A 26,025-nucleotide genomic window follows, 5' to 3' on the forward strand; every position below is an offset into this window, starting at 1 on the left:
TTAATCTTTATACCATTCTCTAGTCTCTACACCCAAAAACAGTCCAATTTAATTAGTAGTATATATATGGACAAATGTGCAAGAAGATTTTGGATAGTGGAATCAAACAGCTACATTGCCTACATCTATATACCTTGAACATGGACAAATTTGCACTTGGAATATTGCTATTAGCTTCTCACATCCTATTCCATGTAATGGATTGTTTATTTGGAATATATATTTATTAATTTTTTTTAAATAAATATGTTTATCAATTAATTAACCTAAAATGTAAAGTTTGATTAGTCTGTTTATTATATTAAAAAAAAAAAAAGCAAAACTGGCCTGGCCTCTTAAGGGTCTGCTCTCTTACGTTGAAATTCAGTTCAGTTCAGTTCAGCTCAGCTAAGTTCAGTTCAGTTCAGCTCAGCTTAGTTCAGTTCAGTTCACTTCAGTTTAGTTCAGCTCCTAATTTCCTTCTCTTATAAAATATTCATTTCAGTTCAGCTCAGTTCAGTTCAGTTCAGTTCAGCTCAGTTCAGTTCAGTTCAGCTCAGCTCAGTTCAGTTCTGTTCAGTTCAGTTCAGTTCAGTTCAGTTTAGCTGAGTTCAGTCAATGAGAACAGGCCCTAATTCCCTAAACTAATGACTAAACAAACAAAAAATAAGAAAAAGAAAAAAAAAGTCAAATAAAGGCTGGAAAAAAAAAAAAAAAGAGAATGGCATAAAATTTTTAAAAAAAGAGAGACATGGGGGTTCAAACCCTGCACAACAATCCAAGACTACATGTTTTAAGAATTTGTCTGCTACCAACTCAGCAAATTTTATTTACACAACACATTGGACATTAATATTTCTTATATCAGTAACTGTTTTATTTTATTTTATTTTTTTCCAATTGGGAGCCTCTCCATTTTAGGGTCTTGTCCTATGGATATCTTTGCAAAGGCCCATAGCCGGCCCTGCATCTATGATTAACTCTTCATGTAGGTTATATATTCGTTTATGTGCCCTAGTAGCAAGTAAATGTTACTTTGTAATTGATACCTCGATCTTGGACTTGTCTAGGAAAGTCTTGAGATCATCTTATCATGAGATTGAATATCGGTGTTGAATAATTTTGAGAATTTAGACAAAATTCATGTTAATTATTTAACTTACTTTGGCAAAGGTGTTGTAAATGAGTTATTAAAGATTATTAAAGCAAATAATACATGAAAGGAAGTTTAAGAGTTTCGGCAACGAGAAACTCATTTTCTCGGTTTAGAGAAGAAGAAGCGAGCTGACCCCTGTTTGTTGCCCGGTCTGCCGCCCGGTCAGGGTGGTGATCGCCTAACCAGGCGCGAGAGTGGCTTGAATTAATTCTTCTCTGCCGCCCGATCGGGCAGCCACCGCTCGATAGGGCATGAAAAGGGAAGCGATGTCACAAAATTTGATTTATGGAATATGGGTTTGCTGCCCGATCGGGCCAGCACCGCTCGGTCGGGCACGAGAGGCTAATTAACGCTGAAAACCGCCCGGTCGGGCGGTGGCCGACCCGATCGGGCGCGAGTCTTGTTCAGTTTCAATATGACGATTTTCAGATTACTGTTGGTTCCATTGTCAGTTTATTTTCGTGGCTTTTGGCTGAGAACTTTGCTTTAATATATATATGTTCTATGAACATATGTTGATAGAACTTGAAAAAAATAATCAGAGAAATTTATTTCTTGAAACCTTTAAACTTATAAGCTTTTCTACATTGTATTGTAATCATCCTACTTGTGATTGCAATTGTTCTTCGTTGTATCTCCTTAGTAAATTTCCGTGATACCCGGTTGTAGTATAGGGTCGCCGGAATTATATTTTTGGGAAAGTGATTCCGTTTACGCCTCGAAGATTTTTCCGTTCTAATTTGTTTGCTTTCTTTGTGACCCTTGTTTAAACACAAATTCCCCAACAATCCAAAAGTATAATCTCAACAAAGATGGCAAATGTTAAGGAATTGATGACCAACATTTAGAAGTTGGACAAATTCGACGGAGTTGATTTCGAAGATGGCAGAAGAAGATGCATTTCTTATTGACTACAATTGGAGTGGCTTATGTTCTTGCTACTCCGAAGCCTGAGGAGAAGGAGGATGAATCCTTTGGATGAAGCAAGAATGCAATTAGTGGGAGAATGACAATTACATTTGTTGTGGCCAAATTCTCAATGGTATGTCTTGATAACTAGGCTCTGCACAACTCCTCCCTTATCCTGCAATTTACCCTGCACAGAAACATTAGTAGGGTTAGTATCTTTTTGTAGCCCTGCAGGGCTAGCAGGATTACCGTTTGGTATAGAGGAATCTAAATTAGAAACTGGTCCATCTTCCTGTGGCATAGGAGGTCCATCATAATGTGAACCACTCCTTAGAGTGATTGCATTAGCATGATCTGTAGGATGGATAGGTTGTGATGGTAGAGCCCCCTACTGACGGGATTGTAGGGTAGATGAAAGTTGTGCAATTTGATTGTCCATGATTTTATTATGAGCTAGAATAGAATCAATTTGCGCATCCCTACTCTCCATGTGCTTTTGCATATTAGCTAGCATTGCTCTAATTTCTGTCATGGCAGGGTCGGAAGATGATGAGGGTGATACTTGGCTTTTCTGGCCGGCATTAGGATGATAATATTTTTTTTGTGGTGGGGGTTAATGTTGTGGTTGTTGTGGAGGTGGAGGGTTTTGTACATTGGTACTCCGGTATGAAAGATAAGGATGGTTTTTATAACCGGCATTGTAGGAATTGGAATAGGGGTTATTTTGCCTATAGGTTTGGAAGGCATTAACTTGTTCCATAGAGCTCCTACAATCTTGCTCCCAATGACCTACAATTCCACAATTTTCACAGAAAGCTTCGTGGTTAGCAACAACAGAAACATTAGTTACAGAGTTAGGAGCAGCAGTAAGATTATCTAATTTTTGGCAAATAGATGTTAATTGAGCTTGCAAAAAGAATACGGAATCGACATTATGTTTTCCCTTATTTGCAAACCCCCTCGGATTCCCATATTGGGAATTGTGTATTGCCATGTCTTCGATAACCTATCCTGCATCATCCACATTTAAATTCATAAACCTCCCACTAGCTGCCGAATCTAGTACTGATCTAGAAGAATTTCCAAGTCCATTATAGAATGCTTGGATCAATTGCCATTGTGCTAGATTGTGGTGGGGGCACTCTCTCTGTAGATCCTTGAACCTCTCCCAAGCCTCATATAATGATTCGTCGGCCTCTTGAGCGAAGTTCTGAATAGCACTTCTTAGCACCGCTGTTCTCTCTGCAGGATAATATTTATTATAGAAATTCAAAGCGAGAGTTTCCCAGTCAGTAATACCAAGTGCAATTCTATTCAAACCATTAAACCATAATTTTGCTTTGCCACATAATGAAAAGGGAAAAAGAATCTCCCTGATTTGGTCCTGCGTAACCCCGGCTTGTCTAATGGTGTTACAATATTGGCAGAAATCTGCGATGTGAAGATTAGGATCTTCACCCTTAGCTCCGCTGAACTGCTTCCTCTCTATCATAGTGATAAATTGGGGCTTGATCTCAAATTGAACTCCATCTAGGGCCGGAGTAGGAGTAAGGTGCGGGAAGTCTGCGAGCTTCGGTTGCGAATAATCACTGAGTTTCTTCTAGGCTGTCATCTCTGATTCTGAATCTGAAGGAATATCTGTATCACTAGAATCAGGGGGAGAATCTCTTCGATCGTTATCCTCCTCAGAACCCGCCAGAATTTGTCTATAGAGTCTCCTTTGCCTATGAAAAGAACGCTCGATCTCAGGATCAAAAGGGATATCACCTGATCTAGAACACCTGGGCATAAACAAAGAACTAGAGACAAATATGAGATTTGCCTCAAAGAACTAATGTTCTCTGAGGCAAAAAGGGGGGATAATCTAGACTACAAAAATATAATTAGAAAATAAAAAATAAAACTGTTTCCCCGGCAACGGCGCCAAATTTTGACAGGGTAAAGTCGTATCCCCTAATCAAAAATAATTACCTAAATCACTAACTACAATAGATAGGGAAGTAAGGTCGAACTCCACAGGGAAACAAGTCTTTTTAATTCTAATTAATTGTTATAATCTAAATTATCTAAGTAACCAATATTTTAAATATGAATTCTATACTACGAAGGATGAGTTTAGGGAGAAAAGAATCAATAATAAGGAAACCTAGGGTCACAGGTTCACCAATAATTAATATTCCGGGATAGAACGAAGCAATTAATAATTAACAATGCATCAATAACATGATTAACAGGCTCTCGCAATTTATTAACCAACATGGATCTAACAGGCTCTCGCAATTTATTAGACCTAAGTTCCTATTAAAAATAGCCTTTAATATTAAATCAACATCTGCTCGATTCATCAATTCAATATTGCTAAACATTCACAATCAAATTACATCTGCTCGATTCATAATCTAATTGCAAAGAATTAAAACAATTCAATAGGAAATTATCATGCAATATCAACAATCAATAATAACAAACTATCCCTTCATATTAATTATGGATCCCCATAAACCCTAGAATTAAACTACTCACTAATCATCATAACTAATCCAATCAAATAAACAATTAAAGACATAAACAAGAAAATAATTAAAATAGCTGAAATTAAAGAGGGAAGAAATTGTACCAAAACAAATCTGGAATTAATGAAGGAATTAAGAACAAGAGTTTAGAGAGAATTCTAGAGAGAGAAAAATACTAAGTAGAGAGAGAAAGTCTAAGAGAAAGAAGTAATTAATTATCCGTACAAAACGAATATATATCTCTCCTAAAACACGAATTAAACAAAGCTTAGTCAGGTTCTAACAAAACACGCGCCCGATCGGGCGAAGGGGGCGCCCGATCGGGCCCGCCTTTTTTTCCTATGCCCAGACTATTTTGCCGCGCCTGATCGAGCCTACGCTCACCCGATCGGGCGCGGCTCTCCTTGGAAGCTAGCATGCGCGCAGCTCGCTCGATCGGGCGTAAGCTTGCCCGATCGGGCCCGGCTTCATCTTCAAGGTTTGGACTTCGATTTGGGCTAGATTTCTCGGCCCAATCCATATTTCCTCTCGGGTCTCGAATACGTGGTCCAATTACCTCGTGATCCAACTAACCGAGCCCTTAATCACCGGCTCGATGGCTCTAGCCGGCCTTGGGCTTCAAAAACGGTCGTGTTCCTCCAATGCTCGTAGTCGCTTCATAAAAATCCCGGGAAAATGCTCCAAAGGTGCAATTCCCTGCAAAACTTAACCAAAACTACGAAAACACTAGAAAACACATATTAGTAATAAAAGTGGCCCTAAAGGGCCAAAAACACTACTAATTATGACCAAGGGACGGGGGTAAAATACTATATAAAATAGACATATCAGAAGGCTAAGTTTAGCGGTGATGATTCAAAGTCACGTGCTTGTGGGGTTAGTGAAAAAAACCCGGACATTTCAAGAAATATTGCACAATCTGAAAGAAAAAATTGAGCAAGAAGAAGGCTCAAGGTAGGGATGGCAATGCTAGCCAATCCCAAGACAAACAAGGTAAATCTTGTGCACAAATTTCATTTAATTCATTTATGGATTATGTGTGTATGATTTCTGAAATGAATTGTGTACAAGCTGATTGTTTGTGGTATATCAATTCGGGCGCATCGAGGCACGTGTGCAAGGATAGATCATTGTTCAAGACCTTCTTGGAGGTTGGTGATGGAGAAATTCTCTATATGGGCAATGACTCTACAACTAAGGTGCTTGGCAAAGGACAAGTGGAGCTAGTCTTTAGTTCGGGAAAGTCTCTTATTTTAAGAGTTGTGTTGTATGCTCTTGAACTTAGGAGGAATCTTGTATCCAGTGCGATCCCGAATCGATTAGGATTTAAAATGGTGTTTGAGTCTGATAAGTTTATTTTGTCTAAAGGAGGTCAATTTGTAGGACTTGGTTACTTGTGTAATGGTATAGTATGTTTAAATTAAGTATTTTTAATGCTTTGAATGATGTAGTGTATATTGTTAATGACAATTCTTCTCTATGGCATTTGCGACTTGGTCATGTTAATTATAAAAAGTTATATTTTATGTCAAAGCATGATTTGATACCAATGTTTGATCCAAGAATAGAGAAATGTAAGACATGCATGTTAACCAAAATCACAAGGAAGCCATTTCCTAAAGTTGTTGAGAAAAATAGTTCATTGCTTGATTTAGTGCATAGTGACTTATGTGATTTTCACAACACACCTTCTTTAGGGAATAAGAAATATTTGGTGTAACACCCCAATAATTCTCCCTTTTCCAAACCACTTACTTTAAATAAAAATAGAGGAGAACCATTAGCATGTTACCGCCACGTGTTAAAACGTTAAGGCCCTCCCAACTCACACTCTCGTGTGTATAAAAACATTGAACGCTCAATCTACTAGTCGACTCAAAATATGTCAAGTCATAAATTGCATTGAAAAACAACACTTTCACATTTACATAACTTCTATGCACAAGGTCGGAAGGTCTTTAAAGCTTGTAATGTAAGGTTAGGGTAAGGGTAGGATAAATTTGGGATTATGTGAGAGAAAAGCTATGCATTAAGGGAGCCAAACCCTAATAAACCCATGATAAAAAATAATGATCATACACATCTCCAACATAACCAACTCCAACATCAACCAAATATACTCCAAACAATAAAACAATCCCAACACTCACAAATTCACTCATAAAAAAAAAAAAAGATAATGTAGAACAAGAGTGAATAACAAACTTTGAACTCATAACTTGAAATATTTACATTGAAACTCAACTTTTTTTCTTTTCTTTTGATTAACCTTCACTTAGAACATTTGATCATCAAACATTTTTCCTCTTTTTTTTTTTTCTTATTTAGTTCACTTTCTTTTTTCTTTTTTTTTTTCATATTTCTCATTTTTTTTCTTGAACTTCTTTTTTTTTCCATCACACTTTTATTTTTTCAAATATATACAACTTTCAAACTCATAAAAACAAAAATATGATCAAGAACAAATTACTTCTCAAAACCCACCCAAATTGTGCAAATAAAGTGCACACCACAAACTCCCTCACCTCACTCACTAATAGCTCCCCCAAGCCAAGCTTGGGACTAGTAACCAATGGGGCAATTAAGGCTTGTAATGTGGCTATAAACAATCAAAGGGCACAAGCAACAACATGGGTGACAAGAAGGGAACAAATGTATCTAAATATCTCTAAAGGCTACCTAAGGAATGAACGCCTTCGTCCTCCTCATGTGCATATTATAAAGTCATGAAACACTACTCATAGTTGCAAATCAATACTCAAATTCATTGACATACCAGGAATTATGGAACTATCACACATTTCCTAACCAAATCAACTAGTCAAACACTATATTCACAAGTAGTTGGACAAAATTGACGCAAGTTAAGGAATCCAAACGATTAGACTTCAAATCATGACCAACAAATCCACAATATTCATCATCAAATACCAAGAATCAAAACAATTTTCTCAAGTATGGGGCATAGGGAAGCATGATTTACAATTCATTGGAACGTATTTTTGATTTTGATTTTTTTCAATTATTTTGTATTTTTCATAAATAAGAAAGCAATAAAAAACTACACTAGGAAAGCAAATAAAAACTACACTAGAAAGCAAATAAAGGGGGAGAAGGAAGAGAATTTCCAAGGTGAAAGAACACCCCCCAAGCCAAATCAAGAAATGCCCTCATTGACTTGGGAGAGTAGCCTACTCCTCATCCTCATCCATCCTAGAGTACCCCCCACCGTGGCTAGAGCCGGCCCCTCCATGGCTAGAGCCACCACCACCATACCCCGAACCACCGGCATAGTAGTTAGGGTCTACATTCCCACCCATACCCCCATATCCGTGGACTGAAGAGTAGTCCACATAAGTACCATAAGCACCGGGGTGAGAATACCAGCCTTGGGGGTATTGGAACCAATCGGGAGGAAGGGAATCGGGAGGAATAGCCCCCCGACGGGCGTAATCATCATACATAGGGTAAAGGCCCCTCCCTAGGTTCCTCTCAATAAGACCTACCCGGCCATCTAGGGTGCTTAACCTAGAATCTAGGTTTTGCATCATGCCCTCAACCCTCCCTTGCCCCATCTCAATGCGGTCTAGTTGGCTCCTAAAAGCCGAAAAGTCATATGGGGCATTTGGGTCGACATTGTAATCGACCGAGGAAGTAGGCATTGTAGGCATGCCGTAGGTGAAAGGTGGGGGTGGTGTGTAGTGGGGTGAATGGTGAATGGGGGATTGGTGAGGTTGTGGTGAGGGGTGAGGTGGTTGAACCTCACCTTGACCAACTAACTCGAAAGTGTAGGAGGGCTTCCCCCTCTCAAATTTGGTCAAGGCGGGGTTGGGTAAGGTAAAGGCTTGGTCCCTCCTACCCGATTGTCGGTGGACAATCCACCAAGTATCACTCCCCACCGGTTGTACCCAATTCAAACTCCAAAAATAAGGTAGGTCCATTAGGTTCGATCCCACAACTTTTCTATGGCCATCGGGGTTCCAACCTAGATGCTTCCTAGCTATATGGGTCACTAACCCCCCAATGTAAATAGGCGCTCTAGACCTACTAGCTTCGGCCGCATTGGCCGCCCTTTGAAAATGGTTGGCTATCCTATGGGGTATATTTAATTTTTCAGCATTAGGATATATATAGGAAGCCAACAATTCCAATTCATCCCTCCGAACATTTGCCGGTTCATGCCTCCCAAAAATAGTGAGGCCGGCAAATCTTTGCCAAAGTTTGGGGACGGGATGTTGAATCCACGTCCCTTTGGCATGTTGGAGGTTCACCAAATCCTCCCCTGTTAACCTGTTGTAGACCACGGCGGTGTGGTCTTGAGAGGGTTCAATAGGCTTGTCCGATTTCAAGTCAAACAATTTACCAAATTCTTTTAAAGTTAATCTCACATTATTGTTTAACAATCGAAATTGGACATGAGTGATAAGTGCATTCATTTTGATAACATTAAAACTTGATATAAATTCCAATGTTAAATAATCATAAGTATCGTGGCACATTTAAAAAAAACCACTCATGCCTATGCCCTTAAACAATTTTTCTACATATTTGTCAAGACCTAACCTAGCTAAAGTAGGATGATGTATGAAACGGGTAGAAATTACCTGACGATCGATGAGGTTGATCATCCAAACCCGTTGCTCCTCCGAAGTGATTACAACTTCCTCCCATCCCGGAAAGGTCCGGGTTGATTGTTGGTTGTGGTGCACTAGAGCTCTCACCCCTTTGATTTCTTGAACGCTTGGAGGCCATTAGCTTTGAAAATAGTAGAAAATTTGAGGTTTCTCTCTCTTAGGGTTTGAGAAAAGTTGAGAGAAAATTGGGGAAAATTAGTATAGAGTGTAGAGGAAGGTGAGGGGAGATGAAATATGTAAAAATTTTTGATTTTGGATGGAGGAATTGGAGGAGATCTTAGATTGAAGTGAAAGTTTAAAGTTTGAAAATGGAGGTTTTAGAGAGAGAAAGTGAATGAAGAAGAAGAAATAAGGAGGAAATGAGGAAAGAAAGAAGAGAAAAGAAAATAAAGGGGGGTCGGCCTGATGGCGCGCCCGATCGGGCAAGCCTCGCCCGATCGGGCGAAGGTGCGATTCTCCAAAACTCAAGTTGCGCGCCCGATCGGGCGAGCGCCGCCCGATCGGGGGCGAACGCGAACGATTTTTCGCCCTTTTTCTCGCCCGACGTTTCTTTTTCTTTTACTCGATTTTCCAAAAATTTTGCCCGATCGGGCGAAAATAACCCCTGAATCCACTGAGCTTGCGCGCCCGATCGGGCAAAATTTGCTCCGATTTTTAGCTCACTTACGCGCCCGATCGGGCAATGTCGCCCGATCGGGCGAAATTAGCCCTGAATTCTGGCTCACTTGCGCGCCCGATCGGGCGAGCCTCGCCCGATCGGGCCCGAGAGAGCCTTTTTCCTCCGATTCCGTTTCTTCTTCAAAATTTCTCTAAGTCTGATACCCTGTCAAATTCATACCTGTACAACAATACTTAAAACCGGTGAAATATCACTCTCCTCGCCTCTCTAAAAAAAAAAAAAAAAAAATAAGGAAAATTAAGGAAAAGGAAAACTAGCCTATAAAGCATGAAATACGGGTTGCCTCCCGCAAAGCGCTGGTTTATCTAGGTCCCGCACGACCTTCTCACCGCCTTGAAACTCATGTTGGAAGTGGAGTTAGGAGAGTCTCCTCCACATCTCTAATGGTAGCACCTTCATGATACACTTTCAACCTTTGGCCATTCACCTTGAATTTTTCACCTTTGTCATTCACCAACTCTACCGAACCAAATTTGTTTACCTTTGTGACAGTGAAGGGACCGGACCACCTAGACTTCAACTTTCCTGGGAAAATCTTCAATCTGGAATTAAAGAGAAGAACCTTATCGCCCGGTGCAAACTCTCTTGGTAGGATCCTCTTGTCGTGCCACTTCTTGGTCTTCTCCTTGTAGATCCGCACACTATCATATGCCGACAATCTAAACTCATCCAACTCATTGAGTTGAAGGAGTCTCTTCTTACCCGCGGCCTTAGAATCCATGTTAAGCTCTTTGATCGCCCAAAAAGCTTTGTACTCCAATTCTAAGGGAAGATGACATGCCTTACCATAAACCAATCTATAAGGTGAAGTACCGATCGGTGTTTTAAATGCAGTCCGGTATGCCCAAAGTGTGTCATCAAGCTTCATGCTCCAATCGTTTCTTGACTTGGCTACTACCTTTTCTAGGATCGCCTTGATTTCTCTATTAGAGACCTCAACTTGACCACTAGTTTGAGGGTGGTAACTAAGCCCTGTTCTGTGATATAAGCCATACTTCTTGAGGAGGTTATCCAATTGTCTTTCATGGAAGTGGGTACCCCCATCATTAATAATAGCTCGTGGAACACCAAACCTGGGAAATATGATCTTCTTGAAGAGCTTAATGACTACCTTGGAATCATTCGTTGGTGAAGCTATGGCTTCAACCCACTTGGACACATAATCGACGGCTACAAGTATATAACAATTCCCATTGGAAGATGGGAACAACCCCATATAATCGATACCCCAGACATCGAATATTTCAACTTCTAGAATCCCAGTTTGGGGCATCTCATGCCTCCGCGAAATGTTGCCAGTCCTCTGGCAAGAGTCACAAGCCTGCACAAAAGTGTTAGCATCTTTAAACATATTAGGCCAAAAGAAGCCTGACTCATTAATCTTGGCCACCGTTTTAGTGGGGCCATGATGTCCACCATAGGGTGAAGTACGACAACTGGTAAGGACGCCGTGAACCTCCCATTTGGGAACACACCTGCGAAATAATCCATCTGCACACTCACGAAACAAAAAAGGGTCATCCCAAAAATAATGTTTAACATCATAAAGGAATTTCTTTTTCTGTTGGTAGGACAAGTCAGGAGGTAGAGTACCACCCACTAGATAATTAGCAAAATCGGCGTACCAAGGGTGATGCTCTACAACTGCATACAGGTTATCATCAGGGAAAGAATCATCTATAGGTAAAGAATCCTTACCCTCATCATACCTGATACGTGACAAGTGGTCTGCCACTACTTTCTCTGCTCCCTTTTTATCTTTTATTTCAATGTTGAAATCTTGGAGCAAGAGAACCCAACGGAGTAACCTTGGCTTTGATTCCGCCTTGGCTATCAAGTATTTCAATGCTGCATGATCAGTAAAAACAATAACTTTAGAACCAACTAGATATGATCTAAATTTTTCTAAAGCATAAATAACAGCAAGAAACTCCTTTTCTGTGGTGGCATAGTTGACTTGGGCTTCATCTAAGGTTTTGCTAGCATAATAAATAGCATGCAAAACCTTATCCTTCCTCTGTCCGAGCACGGCTCCTAGTGAAAAGTCACTTGCATCACACATGATCTCAAAAGGGAGGTTCCAATCGGGAGCACATATGATGGGTGCCGATATCAAAGCCTGCTTAATCCTGTGAAAAGCCTCAAGACACTCGTCAGTAAAAATAAATGGGGCATCCTTGAGAAAAATCTGTGTCAGTGGTTTAGAAATTTTAGAAAAATCTTTGATAAAGCGGCGATAAAACCCCGCATGACCCAAGAAGCTTCTAACTCCCTTAACATTGACTGGGGGAGGTAATTGCTCAATCACTGATATTTTAGCTTTGTCTACTTGTATGCCCTTATCAGATATAATATGACCAAGGACTACTCCCTCTGTCACCATAAAGTGACATTTCTCCCAATTGAGTACTAAGTTGCACTCCTCACATCTTTTCAAAATTTTAGCGAGATTAATTAAGCATGAATCGAATGAGGAACCATATACGCTAAAATCATCCATAAAGACCTCCATAATAGACTCTATGAAATCAGAAAAAATGCTCATCATGCAACGTTGAAAGGTAGCAGGTGCATTACATAAACCAAAGGGCATTCTACGATATGCAAAAGTACCATAAGGGCATGTAAAGGTGATCTTTTCCTGATCTTCAGGGTGAATTGGAATTTGGAAAAATCCCGAATACCCGTCCAAATAGCAAAATAATTTGTGATTAGCTAACCTCTCAAGCATTTGATCAATAAAGGGGAGAGGGGAGTGATCTTTTTTAGTGGCGATATTTAGTCTACGATAGTCTATGCACATACGCCACCCTGTTACAGTCCTGGTGGGAATTAATTCATTTTTATCATTAGTTATCACAGTCATCCCACCTTTCTTCGGTACTACCTGCACAGGACTTACCCACTTGGAGTCAGAAATAGGATAGATGATACCTGCATCGAGTAATTTCATCACCTCTTTCTTGACTACTTCCTACATGTTTGGATTTAATCTTCGTTGGGGTTGAATGCAGGGCTTATAATTTTCCTCTAGATGAATCCTGTGCATGCAAAAATCAGGGCTAATACCCTTGAGATCATCAATACTGTACCCTATAGCCTTCTTATGGGTTTTGAGGACCCCTAGAAGTTGGGAAGATTGTAGGTCAGTGAGTGCAGTACTGATGATCACGGGGTGTAGTTCTTGCTCATCTAGAAAAACATATTTTAAATGAGAAGGGAGAGGTTTTAGCTCAGGTTTCTTGACCTCTGCAGGTTTTGATTCCTGAACTAAATTTACTACCTTCATTGTCTCCTTGGGGCTTAACTCTTCTAAGGAAAGAGCTTTTTCAATACTTTGGACCTCATTACCCCAAATGCTTGCATTATCGCTAGATAAATTCCCGCAGAGAACTTCCTCCAAGGGATCCTTCGCAAGAACTTGTGGCAAGCTATCAACACAAATATTGTCCATTATATCAATTGTATCAATATAACAACAATTTTCCTCCACATAGGCCCTTTCAAAACCTTCCCTAAATTAAAAGTAACATTATCGTCACCTACAGAAAGGGTCAGTTTACCATTTTTCACATCAATAATAGCTCCTGCAATGTGGAGGAAAGGCCTACCTAATATAATGGGTATTTGTGTGTCCTCTGCCATATCTAAAACAACAAAATCGACAGGAATAAAAAATTTACCAACTCTGACAGGTACGTCCTCTAAAATACCTAAAGGGTATTTTACCGAACGATCTGCCATTTGCAAAGTTATATTAGTAATTTTTAATTCCCCCATATTTAATTTAGCACATATAGATGATGGCATGACACTGACACTAGCACCCAGATCACATAAAGCTTTATCAATAAAAACATTCCCAATGTGACAAGGGATAGAAAAACTACCGGGATCCTTTAATTTAGGAGGTGATTTATTTTGCAAATAAGCGCTACACTCCTCTATGAAAGCTACAGTTTCTACTTCATTAAAGGCCCTTTTCCTAGTCAGAATGTCTTTCATGAATTTAGCATAAGCAGGTACTTGAGTGATTAAATCAGTGAAGGGGACTGTTACCTGCAGGTTTTTCACAACCTCTAAAAACTTACCGAATTGTTTATCAAGCTTACTCTTCAGTTGTCTATTAGGGAATGGAAGCTTGATAACTGGGCTCTGCACAACTCCTCCCTTATCCTGCAATTTACCCTGCACAGAAACATTAGTAGGGTTAGTATCTTTTTGTAGCCCTGCAGGGCTAGCAGGATTACCGTTTGGTATAGAGGAATCTAAATTAGAAACTGGTCCATCTTCCTGTGGCATAGGAGGTCCATCATAATGTGAACCACTCCTTAGAGTGATTGCATTAGCATGATCTGTAGGATGGATAGGTTGTGATGGTAGAGCCCCCTACTGACGGGATTGTAGGGTAGATGAAAGTTGTGCAATTTGATTGTCCATGATTTTATTATGAGCTAGAATAGAATCAATTTGCGCATCCCTACTCTCCATGTGCTTTTGCATATTAGCTAGCATTGCTCTAATTTCTGTCATGGCAGGGTCGGAAGATGATGAGGGTGATACTTGGCTTTTCTGGCCGGCATTAGGATGATAATATTTTTTTTGTGGTGGGGGTTAATGTTGTGGTTGTTGTGGAGGTGGAGGGTTTTGTACATTGGTACTCCGGTATGAAAGATAAGGATGGTTTTTATAACCGGCATTGTAGGAATTGGAATAGGGGTTATTTTGCCTATAGGTTTGGAAGGCATTAACTTGTTCCATAGAGCTCCTACAATCTTGCTCCCAATGACCTACAATTCCACAATTTTCACAGAAAGCTTCGTGGTTAGCAACAACAGAAACATTAGTTACAGAGTTAGGAGCAGCAGTAAGATTATCTAATTTTTGGCAAATAGATGTTAATTGAGCTTGCAAAAAGGATACGGAATCGACATTATGTTTTCCCTTATTTGCAAACCCCCTCGGATTCCCATATTGGGAATTGTGTATTGCCATGTCTTCGATAACCTATCCTGCATCATCCACATTTAAATTCATAAACCTCCCACTAGCTGCCGAATCTAGTACTGATCTAGAAGAATTTCCAAGTCCATTATAGAATGCTTGGATCAATTGCCATTGTGCTAGATTGTGGTGGGGGCACTCTCTCTGTAGATCCTTGAACCTCTCCCAAGCCTCATATAATGATTCGTCGGCCTCTTGAGCGAAGTTCTGAATAGCACTTCTTAGCACCGCTGTTCTCTCTGCAGGATAATATTTATTATAGAAATTCAAAGCGAGAGTTTCCCAGTCAGTAATACCAAGTGCAATTCTATTCAAACCATTAAACCATAATTTTTCTTTGCCACATAATGAAAAGGGAAAAAGAATCTCCCTGATTTGGTCCTGCGTAACCCCGGCTTGTCTAATGGTGTTACAATATTGGCAGAAATCTGCGATGTGAAGATTAGGATCTTCACCCTTAGCTCCGCTGAACTGCTTCCTCTCTATCATAGTGATAAATTGGGGCTTGATCTCAAATTGAACTCCATCTAGGGCCGGAGTAGGAGTAAGGTGCGGGAAGTCTGCGAGCTTCGGTTGCGAATAATCACTGAGTTTCTTCTAGGCTGTCATCTCTGATTCTGAATCTGAAGGAATATCTGTATCACTAGAATCAGGGGGAGAATCTCTTCGATCGTTATCCTCCTCAGAACCCGCCAGAATTTGTCTATAGAGTCTCCTTTGCCTATGAAAAGAACGCTCGATCTCAGGATCAAAAGGGATATCACCTGATCTAGAACACCTGGGCATAAACAAAGAACTAGAGACAAATATGAGATTTGCCTCAAAGAACTAATGTTCTCTGAGGCAAAAAGGGGGGATAATCTAGACTACAAAAATATAATTAGAAAATAAAAAATAAAACTGTTTCCCCGGCAACGGCGCCAAATTTTGACAGGGTAAAGTCGTATCCCCTAATCAAAAATAATTACCTAAATCACTAACTACAATAGATAGGGAAGTAAGGTCGAACTCCACAGGGAAACAAGTCTTTTTAATTCTAATTAATTGTTATAATCTAAATTATCTAAGTAACCAATATTTTAAATATGAATTCTATACTACGAAGGATGAGTTTAGGGAGAAAAGAATCAATAATAAGGAAACCTAGGGTCACAGGTTCACCAATAATTAATATTCCGGGATAGAACGAAGCAATTAATAATTAACAATGCATCAATAACATGATTAACAGGCTCTCGCAATTTATTAACCAACATGGATCTAACAGGCTCTCGCAATTTATTAGACCTAAGTTCCTATTAAAAATAGCCTTTAATATTAAATCAACATCTGCTCGATTCATCAATTCAATATTGCTAAACATTCACAATCAAATTACATCTGCTCGATTCATAATCTAATTGCAAAGAATTAAAACAATTCAATAGGAAATTATCATGCAATATCAACAATCAATAATAACAAACTATCCCTTCATATTAATTATGGATCCCCATAAACCCTAGAATTAAACTACTCACTAATCATCATAACTAATCCAATCAAATAAACAATTAAAGACATAAACAAGAAAATAATTAAAATAGCTGAAATTAAAGAGGGAAGAAATTGTACCAAAACAAATCTGGAATTAATGAAGGAATTAAGAACAAGAGTTTAGAGAGAATTCTAGAGAGAGAAAAATACTAAGTAGAGAGAGAAAGTCTAAGAGAAAGAAGTAATTAATTATCCGTACAAAACGAATATATATCTCTCCTAAAACACGAATTAAACAAAGCTTAGTCAGGTTCTAACAAAACACGCGCCCGATCGGGCGAAGGGGGCGCCCGATCGGGCCCGCCTTTTTTTCCTATGCCCAGACTATTTTGCCGCGCCTGATCGAGCCTACGCTCACCCGATCGGGCGCGGCTCTCCTTGGCAGCTAGCATGCGCGCAGCTCGCTCGATCGGGCGTAAGCTTGCCCGATCGGGCCCGGCTTCATCTTCAAGGTTTGGACTTCGATTTGGGCTAGATTTCTCGGCCCAATCCATATTTCCTCTCGGGTCTCGAATACGTGGTCCAATTACCTCGTGATCCAACTAACCGAGCCCTTAATCACCGGCTCGATGGCTCTAGCCGGCCTTGGGCTTCAAAAACGGTCGTGTTCCTCCAATGCTCGTAGTCGCTTCATAAAAATCCCGGGAAAATGCTCCAAAGGTGCAATTCCCTGCAAAACTTAACCAAAACTACGAAAACACTAGAAAACACATATTAGTAATAAAAGTGGCCCTAAAGGGCCAAAAACACTACTAATTATGACCAAGGGACGGGGGTAAAATACTATATAAAATAGACATATCAGAAGCCTAAGTTTAGCGGTGATGGTTCAAAGTCACGTGCTTGTGAGGTTAGTGAAAAAAACCCGGACATTTCAAGAAAGATTGCACAATCTGAAAGAAAAAATTGAGCAAGAAGAAGGCTCAAGGTAGGGATGGCAATGCTAGCCAATCCCAAGACAAACAAGGTAAATCTTGTGCACAAATTTCATTTAATTCATTTATGGATTATGTGTGTATGATTTCTGAAATCAATTGTTTACATGCTGATTGTTTGTGGTATATCAATTCGGGCGCATCGAGGCACGTGTGCAAGGATAGATCATTGTTCAAGACCTTCTTGGAGGTTGGTGATGGAGAAATTCTCTATATGGGCAATGACTCTACAACTAAGGTGCTTGGCAAAGGACAAGTGGAGCTAGTCTTTAGTTCGGGAAAGTCTCTTATTTTAAGAGTTGTGTTGTATGCTCTCGAACTTAGGAGGAATCTTGTATCCAGTGCGATCCCGAATCGATTAGGATTTAAAATGGTGTTTGAGTCTGATAAGTTTATTTTGTCTAAAGGAGGTCAATTTGTAGGACTTGGTTACTTGTGTAATGGTATAGTATGTTTAAATTAAGTATTTTTAATGCTTTGAATGATGTGGTGTATATTGTTAATGACAATTCTTCTCTATGGCATTTGCGACTTGGTCATGTTAATTATAAAAAGTTATATTTTATGTCAAAGCATGATTTGATACCAATGTTTGATCCAAGAATAGAGAAATGTAAGACATGCATGTTAACCAAAATCACAAGGAAACCATTTCCTAAAGTTGTTGAGAAAAATAGTTCATTGCTTGATTTAGTGCATAGTGACTTATGTGATTTTCACAACACACCTTCTTTAGGGAATAAGAAATATTTGGTGTAACACCCCAATAATTCTCCCTTTTCCAAACCACTTACTTTAAATAAAAATAGAGGAGAACCATTAGCATGTTACCGCCACGTGTTAAAACGTTAAGGCTTTATCAAAGTATTGCAGCGGAAATCCAACTTAAATCTTAAAATAATATAATTTAGAAAACCAATAAGTCAAAGCTTACAAATTGGAACCATAAAGGCCCTTATTTAAAACCAAACCAATAATCAAAGTCCCAAAACATAATTAAAATAATAAAACATAAATAAGTTCAACACAAAGAACGAATACTCTCAATCACACCAATCCCTTGACAATGCGTATGTCAAATCCCCGAACTTCACATCATCAAGCTAACCTGTGCAATACTGCCCCCCAATAATACAAGTGTAATAATTGGATCATCACAGGGTCATTGAAAGGCGAAGGCCATGACCAAAAGAAAACACACAAAAGCACGCAATCAGCAAAGCTGAGTACATACAAGCTACAACGTACCAAACCTAGCATGCTCAACTAATTAAAGTAAATAAACATACAACACGAATTCATTAATCAAGATTCCACACTTAAACAATTCAATCGACTCAACATACTTGCTAATCAATTCCAAACACTTGACTCTTTATATTTAATTTAATTAATTTAGTTTGGAGTAAGCAATAGACGAGGTTGTCCAATCCACCAAATCATTTTGGTCCCAAATGACCATTTAAAATAAAAGTTTAGCGCGATGCAAGAATGGGCGCGACTCCATTCTCACAAAGTTAGTCTAGGATCCCATCTAACTTTCATTATAAAATAAAAATGTAAATACCAAAAGAAAAGAGGACATGTTGATCAAACAAGCCTCGAAAAGCCACGGGCTACCACCGTGTACCCCAACCCATAATTGTCAATACTCTAGAAGTGCACGCTTTCCAGAGTTTTATTGCTCATCCATGTTTCACTTTACGTGATTACAATTTTAATTAATAGCCGACTCATTCAAGAAGACCATACATAACAATCATACATCAATTCACTTTTAATCTTATTTAGGACAATGGTGATCACATCACAAGTTGACCTTTAATTCCATTAAACTTCCAAATTATTCAAAATTGTTGAACATAGTCAACCCACCTAGCCATTTCGGCTTAATCCACTTTTACTCAACATACTAACAAGTCATGCTCGAGTAATAAAATAAATAACAACCTTGTGGAATAATTAATAAATTCACTCCACTTAAACCATTCAATTTCAATCCTTTAATAATCCAAATGTGGTTAACAAACCGATCCAATAAAAATATGCTTGTATCAACATTCCATACAAACAATTAATCCAATATAATTCAACATGTTTGCATCCATAATTCCATACAAACATAATCAATTCACCAAAACATGTCTCATAAACATAGGCACATGAATTAATTCAATGTATAACCAAACAATTTTCATCAAAGTGTCCTCTAATCATGAAACTAAGTTCTTTTCTTTGGTACCTAAACATGATACTACTTACAACGAAGTAGACATGTACGTACCTCGTATAAACAATCCTTTGTGCCACTTTTAATCACTTAAAAGTCTCCTAAGAAATAATCACTTCCTAGAAAACAAGCAACAATAATAAATTAATACTTAACCAAATTTCCAGCAATATAATTTAGATTAAAAGTCCTTAAAACTCCATTAAAAACATGTTTTTATGGTTAATGAATCATTATAAATACAATAGGAACAAAAGCCCCAAATTAATTGCTCATTAGAACCCTAAAATCCCAATTTGAATAAATTGAAACCCTAGGTTTAAAAATTATAAAATCTGAAAATTATAACAACAATTATAATCTGAAATTATTAGTTTAAAACATCAAAAACATGATTTTGATACTAAAAATATAAAATTTATACTATAAAATCAAAACATAAACCAAAATTAATAATTTAAGCAAAATAAGAAAATTAAAGGGAAGAGAGAAGGGAGCAGCCACGAGTGGGCTGGTGGGCCGGCAAGGTCGCCGGCGGCGGCGGCAGGGGGGGTGCGCAGGAGGTGGCTGGGCGGCAGGGGGGGGTGAGTGAGGGTTTCCTCACGTGAAGGAGGAGGAAAGGGAAAGAAGAAGAAAAAAAAAAAGAAAAGAAAAGAAAAAGGAAAAAGAAGGGGAAAAAAAAAAGAAAAGAAAAATAAAGGGAAAATAAGAGAAAAAAAGAAAAATAAAAGGAATATAAGAAAATAAAATAAAGAGGAGAGAAAATAAGACTAACCTTTTTGTGTGGGGAAAAATTTGGGGATGTATGGGGAATTTATAGGAGAGAGAATGATGTAGGGCAAGTTGTAAGATTGGGCCTCATAAAATTAATGGGCCAATTAAGTAAGATGAGTTTGGCTTTGTTTATTTGGACATGAAGGTATGTATAAAAATTTGTACCAAAATAATTTTCGACCCAAATTAAAATATTGAAACTTTTGAAATTAAATTCCGGAAAAATACAAATAAATATTATAAATAATATATAATTTCATTTATAATATATTTAAAAATATGGGGGATTACATTTGGTGACTTTTACTGATGCTTATTCAAGGTTTTGTTACATTTATTTGTTCTCTAAAGATGAAGCCCTTGACAAATTTAAAATCTACATAAGTAAAGTAGAATTGAAAACCAATGAAAAGATTAAAAAGCTAAGAACCAATAAGGAGGTGAATACTTTGGCCCAAGTTATTTCCAATCTTTAGGCTTGGTACATGAAACTACCGCGACATATACACCACAACAAAATGGTGTAGCGGAAAGGAAGAATAAGACACTAGAAGAAATGGTAACTTCTATGTTGTCATATTCAGGTTTAAGTGATGGATTTTGGGGTGAAGCCGTTTTAACGGCTTGTTATGTGTTAAATCGTGTTCCCATGAAAGGGAAAGTTGTAACCCCATATGAGCTATGATATAAAAGGAAACCAAACTTGAGTTATCTCAAAGTTTGGGGTTGTAGGGAAATTGTAAAAGTACCGAAACCTAAACATAAAAAGTTAGGTGAAAGAGGAGTTGAATGTATTTTTTATAGGATATGCGGATCATAGCAAATCCTATAGGTTCTATGTAATAGAGCAAAATGACTTTTGGTCGGTTCATACCACCATTGAGTCAAGGGATGCATTGTTTGATGAAAATCGATTTTCTTTAATTCCTAGACCAAAGGATATAACTTCAAATACCAATGCTCAAAGTTTTGATCAAGTTGTCATTGATCAAGAGGTGGATAACCAAACTCATTTAGAGGAGGCATCTACATCATCATCACAACCTAGGAGAAGCAAGAGGGCAAGGAAAGAAAAATCTTTTGGCCCGAACTTTCATGTGTACTTAGTTGAAGGATCAAGGGACTCTATTTAGACAAAATTTCCATACATTTTTAATGTGGAAGATGATCCTTTGACCTATGATGAGGCTATGAGGTCTCGCGCGTGATGCTCCATTTTGGAAGGAAGCTATTAATGATGAGATGGAATCCATCATGGGAAACAATACTTGGGTTTTAGCTAATTTACCACCAAAATGTAAACCAATTAGGTGCAAATGGATCTTCAAAAGGAAATTGAGGATTGATGGAACGGTTGAATAGTTCAAAGCCCGGTTAGTGGCACAAGGTTTTACACAAAAACCTGGTATTAATTATTTTGATACATATGCACACCTGTTGCTAGAATCTCAACTATAAGGTTGTTGGTAGCACTTGCGGCTATCCACAAGCTTGTCATCCATTAAATGGATGTCAAGACAACATTCTTGAATGGAGATTTAGAGGAATAAGTTTACATGCGACAATCGGAAGGGTTTGTAGTGGAAGGTTAGGAAGGAAAGGTTTGCAAGTTGATTAAATCTTTGTATGGGCTAAAACAAGCACCTAAGCAATGGCATCAAAAATTTGATGAGGTTGTGTTATCTAATGTTTTTAAGCTGAACAATTCAGACAAGTGTACTAATAGCAAATTTGATGACAACGATCAAGGTGTCATAATTTGTCTATATGTAAGTGACATGTTGATCTTTGGAATGGATTTGTCATAAGTTGAAATGACAAAGTCTTTCCTTAGTTCAAAGTTTTTCATGAAAGACATGGGAGAAGCGAATGTCATCTTGGGCATAAGGATAAAGAGGGAAAAAGGAAAGTTGATCTTGTCACAATCTCATTACATTGAGAAAGCGCTCAAGAAATTCAATGTAAGTGAAGATACTACTTCTCTTTATTCAACACCTATGGATCCTAGCATAAAGTTGATACCTAATGAAGGTAATGCAGTTTCACAACTTGAATATCCTAAAGTAATAGGTTGTTTGATGTATGCCATGACAAGTACTAGACCGGATATTGCTTATGCAGTTGGTCAACTTAGCAGGTATACTAGCAAGCCTAGTATGCTACATTGTCAAGCGGTTCGACGCTTGTTGAAGTACTTGAAGAATACCAAGGAGTTTATTGGTTTGTCTTATAGCCGATATCTTTCAGTTGTAGAAGGGTATTCGGATGCAAGTTAGATCTCTAACAAAGATCATTCCTCCACAAGTGGATGGGTTTTCCGATATGGGGGAGGTGCCATTTCATGGGCTTCTAAGAAGCAAACTTGCATTGTGGACTCCACAATGACATCGGAGTTCATTGCTTTGCATTTAGTTGGTAAAGAAGCCGAATGGTTGAAGGATCTCATGTTTGAGATTCCTTTTTTGCCAAAACCGACATCACCAGTAATGATACATTGTGATAACAATGCTACCTTGGCAAGGGCTTATAGCCAAATTTATAATGGTAAGTCAAGGCACATTAGAGTACGGCATAGTTACATCCAAGGGCTTATCAAGGATAGTGTGATCATTGATTATGTTCGAACGGATCTTAATCTCGCCGATTGTTTTACAAAGGCATTGGCTAGAGATGTTAACAATATGAAGGCAATTGGTTTAGGATTGGAGCCCTAAATAATTACAAATGAAGGAGTCTTAACTTAACGCCCAATAAGACGTTGGGTCTTAAGTTCAATAAGATTAACTTTCTCATTTGCTAATTGGGAACTTGTTTATTCATCCAAGGTAAAGTTTCGAATTACTGTGAAGTAAAGAGGTTGTTTTAAACTTAATAAAATTCCTGATAGAGTGATTTTGTCACAGGAGCATGTTAGAAGTCTACCTATATAAGTGCGAGGTTTAGATGCTTCAAGAAGCTATTAGGAGCTTAGCTTTGATGTACTTATGACTAGATATGGACACATTGGTTATAATGTCAAGTTAATATGTAATTAAGTAATTAATCTCGTGTGTGTAATATCTTCAAGTTTCCAATATGTGTTGCTTTTGATTCAAACGTTTTACGATACCAAATGGATACGGATTTTTGAGTTGTATGTTGCACTAAGTTTGAGTTCAAGTCTTTGTACACCTTCATCTATGCATAAGATTGTTTTGTGATCAATGATGATGTTTTTGCAATTTGTCTAGCTTAATTCTCAAAATGGGGGAGGATTGTTGAATAATTTTGATAATTTATACAAAATTCATGTTAATTATTTAATTTACTTTGGCAAAGGTGTTGTAAATCAGTTAATAAAGATAATTAAAACAAATAATACATGAAAGGAAGTTTAAGAGTTTTGACAACGAGAAAATCATTTTCTCGGTTTAGAGAAGAAGAAGCTGACCCCTGTTTGTTTCCCGGTCTGCCGCCCGGTCAGGGTGGTGCAATACAAGCAGCATCAGTCTTGAGATGGAGCTGAACTAATTCCCTGATCTTTTTCTTTTGAATATGAATTTGACCAAAACAAAAAAAAAATGAGACATACACAAGGAATACAACAACATAGTTTAATAGTATTCAAATCACCAAATCCTACTTCAGCTTCCTCTCTCTTTCAAATCTTAAAAGGGTCTATGAATAACAGAAAAAAGGTTCACTCACAGGCAGCCAATACAAAGCTACCACACAGAGAGACTGAAAGCAGCAAAATTACCAACAAGCATACATTTCCTTACACGCATAATATTTTGCGCAAAGTGCTAACAAGCATATATTTCTTTACTATACAAACAAAATCACAAATTGAGAGAAGAGACTCGCTTTCCTATAATATACAAACAAAATCACAAATTGAGAGAAGAGACTACACTTTCCTATTTAAAAGATCTACAATGACCTAGTTTGATGTGTTCACCTTGTCTAGTAAAGATGTCTTTTGGTTCCTCTACCAGTAGCCCATGCCAGTATTCATTAAATTGTAAGATCAACTAGTGTGATGGTGGCTGTAGTCTTATAGACATCAGGACTTTCTTTGACCAAGGATTTCTTATGATAGAGAATGTCTTTCAATGCACGAGTTTTTCAGGTAGGAAAATCGGTATTATTTAAATGACATGAAAGAATTTTTAGTCAGAGGACAAGTTGCCCCCAGGATGAACAAAGACATATAAGAAAAATAGTTAAACCATACAAAAGGCCAGCAGAATTAAGGCAAGGACTGTAGTTTATCAGAATTGCTCCAGAATTTGCTCAAATGCACACCCAATGTGTCAGCTTCAGTTTCTTTTCATCTGCGAATAGCTTCATTTTCTCCTTAAGGGAAGAGGTTGTGCCATGAGCAATCTTCAACATGTTCCCATTCCATTTCTCCTTGTCCTGTAACAGTTGAATTGGCAGCAATAATACCCTCCTCATTGTACAACAAAGTCATAATCATCATGATTAACCAACTCCATTTCCACCTCATATTCTCCTTAAGAATATTCAAATACGATTTAGTCAAAGCTCTTTCTTTGTTGATATCATGTAAAAGACTGTTATCCATTGTGTCTTTGTTTGGAAATTTCACCCATAAAGATAGTTTTTCCTCCAATCTTCTTTCATCTCTTCAAAAATCATCTCTCTGTCTTCCATATAGGACTTCCAATCAAAATATTGCTTTACTGTTTCCACATACTTATCAAATCTCTTTTGTGTTTTTAAGCACTCCCCTATTTACGAAAAAAGAATAATATATTTACACTGAGATTATAGGGAAAAAGAATACAAAGATACCAAGAATAAAACAATAACAAAATATTAGATTTATCAGTAACACTTTTAACATAAGTAACACTTTTTAAATTGGTATCATTTCACAGTAACACTTTTAACATAAGTAACATAAGAAATTGAGTATTTTAGAGAGAGAAGTTGTAATTGTTATTAGTGAGGATCACTTTTATAGATAAAGGATTGGAGCGGAATGAAATGGGATTTTGAAGTCTCTTTGAGTATTTATGTCAATGATAAAGAAATTATTATATGGGTTAATAATGAGCAATATAATATATATATATACATAGTTCATGTAATTTGTTAATTTTAAAATAATTAAAATTTAATTTATTTAAATTTGATTTAATTTGAACTAATTTATATAAAATATTAGATTCGTCAACTATTAATTATGAATTTATAATTTCCAAACAGCTTTATCTTATCCTCATATCTTCACTAGTACATAATTGAGTTTATGTAATACATAATAGGTAACACTTCTTGAAATGCAAAATATTAGATTTATAAGTAGCACTTTTAACATAAGTAACATTTCAAAGTAACACTTTTTAAATTGGTATCATTTTAAAGTAACATTTTTAACATAAGTAACATAAAAAATTGAGGATTTCAGAGAGAGAAGTTGTAATTGTTATTAGAGAGGTTCGCTTTTAAAGATGAAGGATTGGAACGGAATGAAATGAGATTTTGAAGTCTCTTTAAGCATTTTTTTGTTTTTTTTTTGTTTTTTTTGTTTTTTTTTTTTGTTATAACAAAAATGTGTTTTATTTTTGATGAGGTGCGATTTTTTTTTTGGAATAATCTATCAATATTCAAGCATAATAATATAAAAATCAAATATGACATGTCACATAAATTATATCGTTGCGG

This window comes from Chenopodium album, chromosome 5 (assembly GCF_948465745.1).
Source record: "Chenopodium album chromosome 5, dcCheAlbu1.1, whole genome shotgun sequence".
NCBI classification, from domain to species: Eukaryota; Viridiplantae; Streptophyta; class Magnoliopsida; order Caryophyllales; family Amaranthaceae; genus Chenopodium; species Chenopodium album.